Source organism: Rousettus aegyptiacus, unplaced genomic scaffold (genome assembly GCF_014176215.1).
Source record: "Rousettus aegyptiacus isolate mRouAeg1 unplaced genomic scaffold, mRouAeg1.p scaffold_m13_p_14, whole genome shotgun sequence".
NCBI lineage: Eukaryota > Metazoa > Chordata > Mammalia > Chiroptera > Pteropodidae > Rousettus > Rousettus aegyptiacus.
The window spans coordinates 40,318,370-40,328,103 of record NW_023416289.1 but is presented as its reverse complement, the minus strand read 5'-3'; the positions used below and the strand labels follow the sequence as shown (position 1 = coordinate 40,328,103).

Sequence of the window (9,734 nt, the reverse complement as noted above, 5' to 3'; positions counted from 1 at the left end):
GATCTGCCTAAGAGATAAAGGGGAGGGGTTTGAGTCAAAGTCTTCATGTCTCAAACCCACTCCGAGTATTAGAATTGTAGTGGCCTTGTCCCTTAGGCTCCCCTATTCCAGCATGGGGGCTGTTGGGGTGAAGATAGGCATCCAGCCGGAGCTGCCCAGACTCCTTCATGAGGGAACAATGTCAGCAAAGGCTGAGAGCATGGCTTGGGCCGGCACTCCCTGCCATGCTTGGTACACAGGGGCTGCACCAGGGGGTTACTTTGTGGTAATTGTGTCAAGGCATCGTGGGGAAAAGATGGTGCTCAGTCCAGAAGTTGAAATGTCACTGAACCAGTCACTGACGGAGGACCTGTGGTCACTGCATATTGCCTGGAGCTGGGTAAAGACCCAGCCCGTGTTCTGGTCATGATTAGTGTGCACGAGGATACAGTCCCTCTGTGTCACCCACACAGAGCAGTTGCTTTCCAGGAACCTGACCATGAAGAAAAGGCCCAGGAGGCCTTTTGCTCCCAACACGGCATATCAACAAGGAGGATGGGGACGTAGAAGGTGATCATCCAGGCCGAGTCCTCTGCCCCCATTCCGCTGGGTAACAAAACAGAAAATACACCACACAAAGCGGAGAGGCAGCAAAGCCCAGACCCAGTCAAGAAGCACTTGTGCTGGGTGTTGATGTCTGGGTCTTCGTGGAAGCAGTTAGGCTTGGCATGGTGCTGGAGGTGCATGCGGTTCCACGGGCTGACAGGGACCCTCTTCAGGTGGCCGAATAGGGTGGTGTCCAGACAGTCCCATGGAGGGGCGCTGAAGACGGGTGCCCAGAGTGGTGCTGCAGCTCCCAGCCTGGGCCTGGACTGCGCCCAGCAGCACTGCACAAAGGAGGAAGGGCATGAAGGATATCCCAAAGATCCAAAGAGTGAGCCAGGCAGCAACATCCTGCAGCAGGAAGAACACGTGGCTGGCTGTTGCGAGCCCCATCCATCCGTTCCTCTGTGGCCCGCAGCGCCTGGAACGCAGCGGTCAGCTCTTTACTGTAACCTGGCTCGACACTGGGCAGCTCAGGACAGCTCTCCGGCGGGAGAGACTTCATGTGCTTCCTCGCAAGGCCCCGTGGGTACGGAGTGCCACAAAGGGGTTCGCGGCATCCTGCCCCGAGTAGTGGCTGAAGACCGGGGAGCTCCAGGGTGCCAGCAGGTGAGCTAGACGGTGTTGGACTCCTTCCACTGGATCCCCAGCCACCGCTCCTTGTCGCTCCTGGAGCGCTGCGCCACCTGTCTCAGGGGAAGTAACGCGGGGTCCACCCCTGGGCGGGGGTCACAGGGGGCCACTGGGGCCTGGCGACGCTGCGCACTGGCTGGCTGGCTGGCTGCGCAAGGGCACTCTGGCAGAGAAGTTCTTTATCAAGTTCTAGTCCTAATTTGTTAAAAGGTTTCTTTCTTTTCTTTTTTTTTTTTTAAGCAGGTGTTGGCTTTTTTAATCAGACCCATTTCACACATTCGTTGATGTGATCAGATGTTTTTTTCTGCCTTGATCTGTTCATGTGGAACCTCCCTCCTTCTCCTTTAACCGTTGCTGGATTTAATAATATTTTACTTAGGGGTGTTTTGCATTTGTTTTCATGAATGGAATTGGTCCGTGGTTTTCTTTCTTGTGCTCTCCTTGCCTGGTTTCGACATTAGGGAGTGCTAGTCCCATTCCATGATTTGGGGGAAAGTATCTACTTTTTCTGCTGTCAGGACTGGTTTGTGATATATTGGAATTATCTGTTCTTTGAACATTTGGTAAGAGTTGGCTGTACGATCATCCATGCTTGCTGTTTTTCTGGTAGGTCTTTGATTACAGTTTCAACTTCTGTGGCTATTGGTTTATTCGAATTAATTACTTTCCCCTGGAATAATTTTTTGTAATTTGTTTTTGCCTACAACAACATCTATTTTATGTAGGATTTCAGATTCACTGGCATAACATTATATGTATTATTTCTTATGACTCATTTCTTTCTGAAGTTATATTTCCTTTGGCTTTCCTGATATTATTTGTTACTTCTCTAATCTTTCTGGATCAAACTTGCCAAAAATTTTATAGTTTTAGTCATCTTTAAAAAAAAATACTCAGCTTTTTGTTTTATTGATAATCTCTTCTTATTTTTTTGGAGGGGGTATTTTATTTCATTAAATTCTGCTTTGATCGTTGATTTATTCTTTTTTCACCCAGTTTTAGTTTTAGTTTTGTTATTCTGGGTGCCCCAGTTTTTGATATGTGTTGCTTTCAGTGTCGTTCAGTTCCCCCACAGAGACTGAACGCGCCAGGGGATCACTTTGTGGTAATTGTGTCCATCGAATGTAATTTCAATTTCCTTTAACCCCCAAATTATTTAGAAATGTTTTTGAATATCTATGTACATGGATTTTTCCTTGATCATCTTTTTGTAGTCGATTTCTAATTATATTCAATGAACATATTCTGAATGATAACAAGTCTTAGGAATTTGTTGAGCTTTCCTTTTGACCTAGTGTGTGGTGGCTTTTTTTGTTTTGTTTTAGAAGTGTTCTGTATGTGTTTTTAAAGAATGTGGATTTTAGTTTTTGGGATCAGAGGTCTGAATGTACCAGTATATTATCTAATTCTTCTCTACCGTCTCCTTACTTATATATACTTTTTTCTGTTTGATCTGTTGGCTTCTGGAAGGTGTGTGAAGTATCCCATTAAGAGTGAGGATATGTCCATTTTTCCTTTTAGCTGTATCAGTTTTTGCTTTACATTTTTTGAGGTACATAAGGGTTTATGATACTAAAATATCATTTGTTGTTAGGTACATAAGGGTTTATGATACTAAAATATCAGTGAATTATTTTTTTATCAGTATAAAGTATCCTTTGTTGTCATTCATAATGATTTTTGCTTTTAATGCTCCCTTTTCTTAACATTTCCTTGGTATTTCTTTTCCTTCATTTATTCTTTTTTTTTTTCCTTTTCTGAGAGCTGATTTTGCTATGCCATCTCATTCTGACACACTATTAGCAATAGTTTGTGTACATCTATTCACTTATGTTGTTCAGCACCCCCCCCATAGCCCCACTTGTATTTCTTCCTCTATCTCATAGACATACTTTCTAATGTGTTCAATTCATGGTTCTTGGATATGTTTATATTTCTAAGAGATATATAGGAATATAGACATATCTATATTTCTCTGTGTTATGTAAGATATCCCAGCCTGGGAGACTGAAGAAAGAGGCTGACAACTCCAACATTACATTAAGAGTTTGTTAAGGGCACTTACATGGGAGATGTGTTTTGGGCAGCAGCAAGTCGTGGTGGATATTCTCCGTGTTTTCCATCCCCCAGCTCTGTTTTATAGTTAAAGCAGTGAGTCTATGTGTTGGGAAAGGAACATATGTTTAGTCTATGGGGAAGGGGACCAGCAGGTGCTGAGAGGCTCTGGCTCCAGAGCTGGTTAAGAGCCAGATAATGTCTAGGACATCTCACTCCAGAGGAAGAACACAGAGACGGATAATGTCTAGGACATCTCACTCCAGAGGAAGAACACAGAGACAGATAATGTCTAGGACATCTCACTCCAGAGGAAGAACACAGAGTTTTTGTATACGTTCCCACACAAAAACTGACCCAGTGTTGGGGGGTAGGGGCTGGGCTCACCCAGGAGTCAAGATGGTGGATTAGCATTAAGACAGAGGCGGCTCTGTCTGCACACTATGTTTATGGATTATATATGTTTTTGTATATGTGCATTTTTGTAGATATATATGTTTTAAATTTACAAACATGGTATAAATTTCTATTTTCACTTTTTTTGTTCAATATTGGTTTAAGAGCATTACATGTTGTTTTTTAATAATCTAGTTCATTGCTCCTGATTGCTGCATAGCACTCCAGTTTTTAATTCACTGTCCTTAATTATTCACCTACTAATGAAGACCAAATTGCCTTGAATTCTTTGCTACTACAAACAATACTTTAATCAGCAACCTTGTACTTGTGTCCTCTAGGACTTGTGCAGTTTTTCTGGATTGCATACCTTAGATTGGGACTGCTGGATCATAGGCTACATATGCTGAATTATACTGACCGGAGATACATGTCACTTACAAATTCTATATGTCTTCGCTAATATTGGTTCCTCTCCGACCTTCTAATTTTGGCCACTCTGATGGATTTAACCTAGCATGTTTAATTTCCTAACTGATTATGAATGAGGCTGAACGTCTTTTCAGACTCGTTAGCCATCTGGATTTCCTTTTATGTTAATTGCCTATATTTTGCCCATTTTTTTTCTGTTGGGTTTCCTATTTTTAAATGTTTGTGAGATTTTGTTGTATATTCTAAATCTTAATCACTCTTTTTTTTTCGAAGCTGAAAATATCTTCTCCCAGCTTGTCACTCATTAGTTAACTTTTCAATCATATCTTTGGAAGAAATGTTTAATATAGTCAAATCCATCTCATTTTCACTATATGGTTTATGTTTTCTATGTTTGAGAATTTTTATTCACTCCAAAGTCAAAAGGTAGTCTACATTTTTCTACTAGCTGTTATGGGTTGAATCGAGTCCTCCCAGTTTCAGAATGTGTTCTTATGCTTAGATTCTCTTCTTTTAGTGGTTACCCCAAAAGTGTTATCATGTATATTTAACAAAATTCTCTCCATTTATAAGTTGTTGGAGATTTTAGTTTCTTTTTTTAATATCAAAATTCGACATCGTTGCTGTATTTTTGATAGAGTGCATATATGTTTACCTTTCACTTTGATTTCCTTTTTATTCCCTCATCATTTCTTTTTGTGTTTCAGACCTTCCTTCCAGGATTATCTTCCTTCTTTCTGAAGCGTGTCCTTTAGAAGTTCTTTGGAAGAGGGTATCTTGGGAATCAGCTTCTAGTTTTTGGTGTGTCTATACAATAACCTTATTTTTACTCTCGAAAGATAGTTTTGCTGGGCACACAATTCTAGCATGACATTTATTTCCACACTCTCAGTTCTTTTAGTAGCTCATTCCACTATCTGCTGGCTTCCATCACACTTCTAAAAATAGAACTGCGGCATGGTGATGGTTGCTCAACTCTGTAAATTTACTAAAAATAATTGAACTACTAAAACAGATGACTTTTATGATATGTAAATGATACCACAATAAAGTTGTCAAAAACATTTCTGGCTCTGTTTTAATGATTTTCTCTTTAATGTGTGTGCTAAAGTTTACTATATGTCTCTATTTTTAAATATTCTGCTTGAGATTCATAGATGTTCCTGAATTTGAGGAAGAGGCTCATCACTTCTGAAAAATGCTTAGATATTATCTCTTTAAATGCGCTTCTCCCTTTCTATTATCTTTCTTCTGTAAACACAAATTAGATGTATGTCGGACCTTCCCACTTTGTTCCATATTTCTTAACCCATTGTTCTTAATTTTTGCCTTTTTTCTTATGCTACATGCTGTGTAATTTCTTCAAATATGTACATGTTCCAGTTTCTTCTCCTTTCAGTTGTGGTAAAATCTATTTAATTTGTCCACTGGGTTTTAAATTTCTCACTTATGTTATTTTTAGGTTCTTTTATTGTTGTTCAAATCTTTCTTGCCAATCTTGATAGTCTGTTTTTCCTTAAGTATTTCTTAAGCTCCATCTTTAATGTTTTTAAAATGTAATATATTTATTTTATATTCTGTACCTTATAATTTCAACACTGTTGGTGAGTTTGAGGCTGAAGTTTATTGCTTCTGCTTTTGTGATTCGTGTAACTCATGTTCCTTGGGATTTTTATCTGTGGAAATTCCTTAAAGCCCAGGTTTAAAATGCATTTTCCTGGATAGAGTTAGTGTTTGCTTATGCCATGGACCTGTAAGACTAGCCAACTTGGGACCACTCTAAAATTTTGTCTGGAGGTCTTTCAGGCCACACAGATGGTACAAATTTAGGCTCTAAACCCACAGGGATATGGACTTATTAGGAATTCTCAGGGGAAATTTTTCTCTACTCATTATAAAGTCAGAGAAACATAGATTCTCACAGTCTTTTTTGGAGGTTAAAAACATTACCAACTGAGGGATTGCCCTGAGGTTCTGGAATTTTATGTCTGAACTTTACTCACTTTGCTTGAGTCCCAGGATTTTTTTTTCTATGAAAATGGCCTACTAACACCCAGGCTTTACACAGATAATCCCAGGACAAGTGATGAGTCTTCAGATCTCTTCACTTTTCTGAGTTCATGCTTCCTTGTTTTTGGTCTGCAAGGTACATTTAAGGCATACTGTCTCTCCTTCAAGAGTGTAACCACCAGGGGATGGCCCAGGTATCTGGCCCCCCGGACCTCCTTTGCTCTCCTTCATTGAATTAGAGAGCTAATCTCCATATAATTAATCGTAGCTATTCATTTTTAAATTAATTACATCTTGTCCCTATCTTTCATGGACAACAGATTCATTTACACATTCATCCAACAGTTACTGCTCTTATTCGGAGAACCCTAAAAGACTGGTAATGCACTAAAACCAAAGAATGTCTCTGTTATGGGCTGAATCGAGTCTCTCCCTACCCCACCCCCAAATTCATATGTTGAAGTCCTAATCCTCAGTACCCGAAAATGACTGTACTTGGAAACAGGGCCTTTAAAGATGTGATTAAGTTAAAATGAGGCCGTTAGGGTAGACCCCAATTCAGTCCGACCACTGTCCTTATAATTTGCACACACCCAAACACCAGGGATGCGTGTGCACAGAGGTAAGAAGTCAGTCATCTGCCAGTGCAGAGAGAGACCCCAGGAGCCAGACCTGCCCACACCTTGGTCTTGGATAGCTAGCCTCCAGAACTGTGAGAAAACGAATTTCCATCATTGCTGAAGCCACTCAATCTGTGGTACTTTGTCACAGCGGCAGGAGAAGATAAACGTTGTCCCCAGTGCCGTAACTTCAGACACCATCTTCTAGGGCCTAGAGAGAGGAACTATGATTTGACACGAGGCCTTTCTGAAGCTGTTCACATCACACGGATAGCACAGCCTGGTTTGGCAGACACAGTTAACAGCCCAGGCCCAGGATGTGTCTCACCCACAATGATATTTCTTTTTTCAGGGTGTCATTCAAGTCCTTCTGTTGAGGAATGGCTCTGAGGATAGACGACACCTTGGTGACGCTCCCGTCTTTTCCAGATGACTTGGTTTAGAGGATCTGCGAGCCACGCTGAGAAGGAGGACTGGGGGAGAGGTGAGAACAGCAGGAGTTAGGGAGAGGGAGAGGGAAGAAGCACCCTACTGGGCGTGAAACTAGATTTCTTGCAGTAGATGTGGGGGAGGAAGGCATTTTATGAGGTCTGGAAACAGAGGGAAATGTGGGAAGGGCATAGTGTTCTCTGAGCTTAGGACTAAATGATTCAGAGGTGGTGCAAATGTTTCTATTAAGTCAGGAGGCTAATTTGGTCATAGATCATTACACCTATTAACCTTTATACCTTCCCCAGTCTTTAGGTATGACAAATATTCTCTCTTGGAAATAAAAGTTACCGAGCACGATCACTGTATTGGGCACGTCGCAGGGGAAGGGACAGTCCCTGCAGTTACAAGTCTGGGCGGGCAGGGGAGGCACTGAGCATGCGCAGACAGAAATGGTGCGCGTTCCAGAAAGGGCAGTAGGGGGCGCTGCGGGAGCACATGCGCGAAAGAACCAACTAGATGTGAGGGCCTCAGTGAGGAAGTTGAGACCCGATGATAGGTGAAAAGGTGCGCGGAGCTGGGGTGGAGAGGGGCGAGGGGAGAGAATTGCAAGTAACAGACCCTGTTGAGAAATTCCTGAAGTAAAGTGTCAGTTCACTGCCACTGATGAAGCCCAGTGACTGGGCCGTGGAGTGAAGGGGACAACTGTAGAGCGGGAGGCAGTAAACAGACGCCTGCTGGGAAAGCATATTCTAGGGAAGGGTGAGGATTTTAGACCCTCCCTGAAGGCCAGAGGGAAACTACAGAAGGATTTAGTAGCGTGACTTGATTACCCTGGTTGTTGAGTGGGTCATGAATTAATTGTAGAGCAAGATTTGGAGGGCGACTACAGCAGTAGTTCAGGCGAGGGATGATGGTGGCTTGGAAGAGTGTAGCTTTTGTGAGACTGAGAAAAGTGACAGGTTTAGAAGCTCTGGAACACTCCAAAGGATCTGATATAGGGGGCGACTGTGATGAGCTAGAAGAAAAGAGGGTCTACATGTTATTCTAAGGGTGTGTCCATGGCAAGCAGAATTTCTAAAAGAAATACGAGTATGGAGAAGGAATAATAATGTCTGGAGACAGTATTGGGGTGCCAAAGATGGCAGAGTGTATCGTCCTCATTCACAATATTTGCCGTCTCTCCTGAAAGATACCCTGATTGATAGAGGGCTTGGCCATATTACTCCGTTTAGCCAACAAAATGTGAACACAAGTGACGCACAGATCTTCTGAGTGGAAGCTTTAAGAGCCAGCTCATGGCTGTCTGTGTGTCTTTTCCCTCTGCCAGGAGACTGGCAGTGCTTCAGAGGCTGCCCCAAGAATGAAGAGCCTGGGGCCATGAATGAAGACATGGAGCAGAGCCCCACTAACCCGGGTTGGATGTGGCATGGGAGTGAGTCTCTCCCTTTGTTTGGGTGAACCACTGGGATTCAAGTTCATTTGTTTTCGCAGCGTTATCTTGACTACCTCACTCCTCCTTTGGAACCTGAGCTGTTTGGCAAATGGGGGGAATGAAGAACCTTCAGTTAGGATTGTGGCAATTATCTTCAGGAAACGAGTTGGCTTTGGTTAAGATAAGAGTTGGAGGAAACATTCAGTAAAAGGTTTACAGGGGTCACAGTGTGAGAAGGATGGAGGAAGGTAGGAGTCAGGTGGAACAAAACACAACACAGAGAATGATATAGAGGTGAGAGGATCTGAGATGACGAGAGGGGCTTGTATTTGGGGGATTACCAAAGAAAAAGATAGGAACCATGATGAATTTGGTCATGACCCCCATTGGAGGGCAGCAGCAGGCTCTCGGATTCAGAACCACGCGCTGCTTTGAAGCGCAGCCTCCCAGTCCCAGCTGCGCCTTCTCATCTCACCCCCCTTAATGTTCTTCATCAGTTCATCCTAATTGGCTTAGTTCTCAGTCGTTGGTGTCCTTTTAATAGAATATGACTCCCATGCTGCAAAAATCTGGCCTGAGCTGGTCACCACTGTACCCTGAATGCCAGGCACAGGGGCCCAGCTATTCTGAGATCAACGAATGAATGAAACTTATGGATCCCTCCCACTGGTCAGATCTCTCCCTTCAGCAAAGAGGGCCTCTCAGTGGTCTGTAAACCAAGGTTTGACTCTTGGCTCACATTTTATTGTCTTAGTGACTGTGGGCAAGTTATGAAACCTCTCTGACCTTGGTTTCCTTAGATTGAAAATGGGATAATAACAGTTATCTAACTCATAGGGCCGTTCTCAGAATTATATGAGATGGCTTGTGTAAATGACTCAGATCGGTGAACAACCATTCGATTCGTTGGCACTTGTTTTGTCCTAATTTTAGTAATGACATCTATGCTGACTCCCAGTGCAGATGAATATGCCATTCCTCTCCACTAGAAGTCCACGCAGTTTTCCCGGTCTTCTTGTCCCCAGCCTTATAGAGAGGAAAAGGAACTTGCCCACAGACCTAAAGGGCAGATGGAAGACCCAATCCAGTGTGTTCCCCACTACCCCTTAGAAGGAAGTGGCCCTCTCAACTAGTGAAGGATG

The 9,734-nt window shown here is 42.8% G+C and overlaps 1 pseudogene; it reads right to left on the bottom strand.

Annotated features, from left to right (window-relative positions):
* Positions 1 to 43: 43 nt before the first annotated feature.
* LOC118611489 lies at positions 44 to 1,805 on the bottom strand (annotated as a pseudogene).
* Positions 1,806 to 9,734: the final 7,929 nt, after the last annotated feature.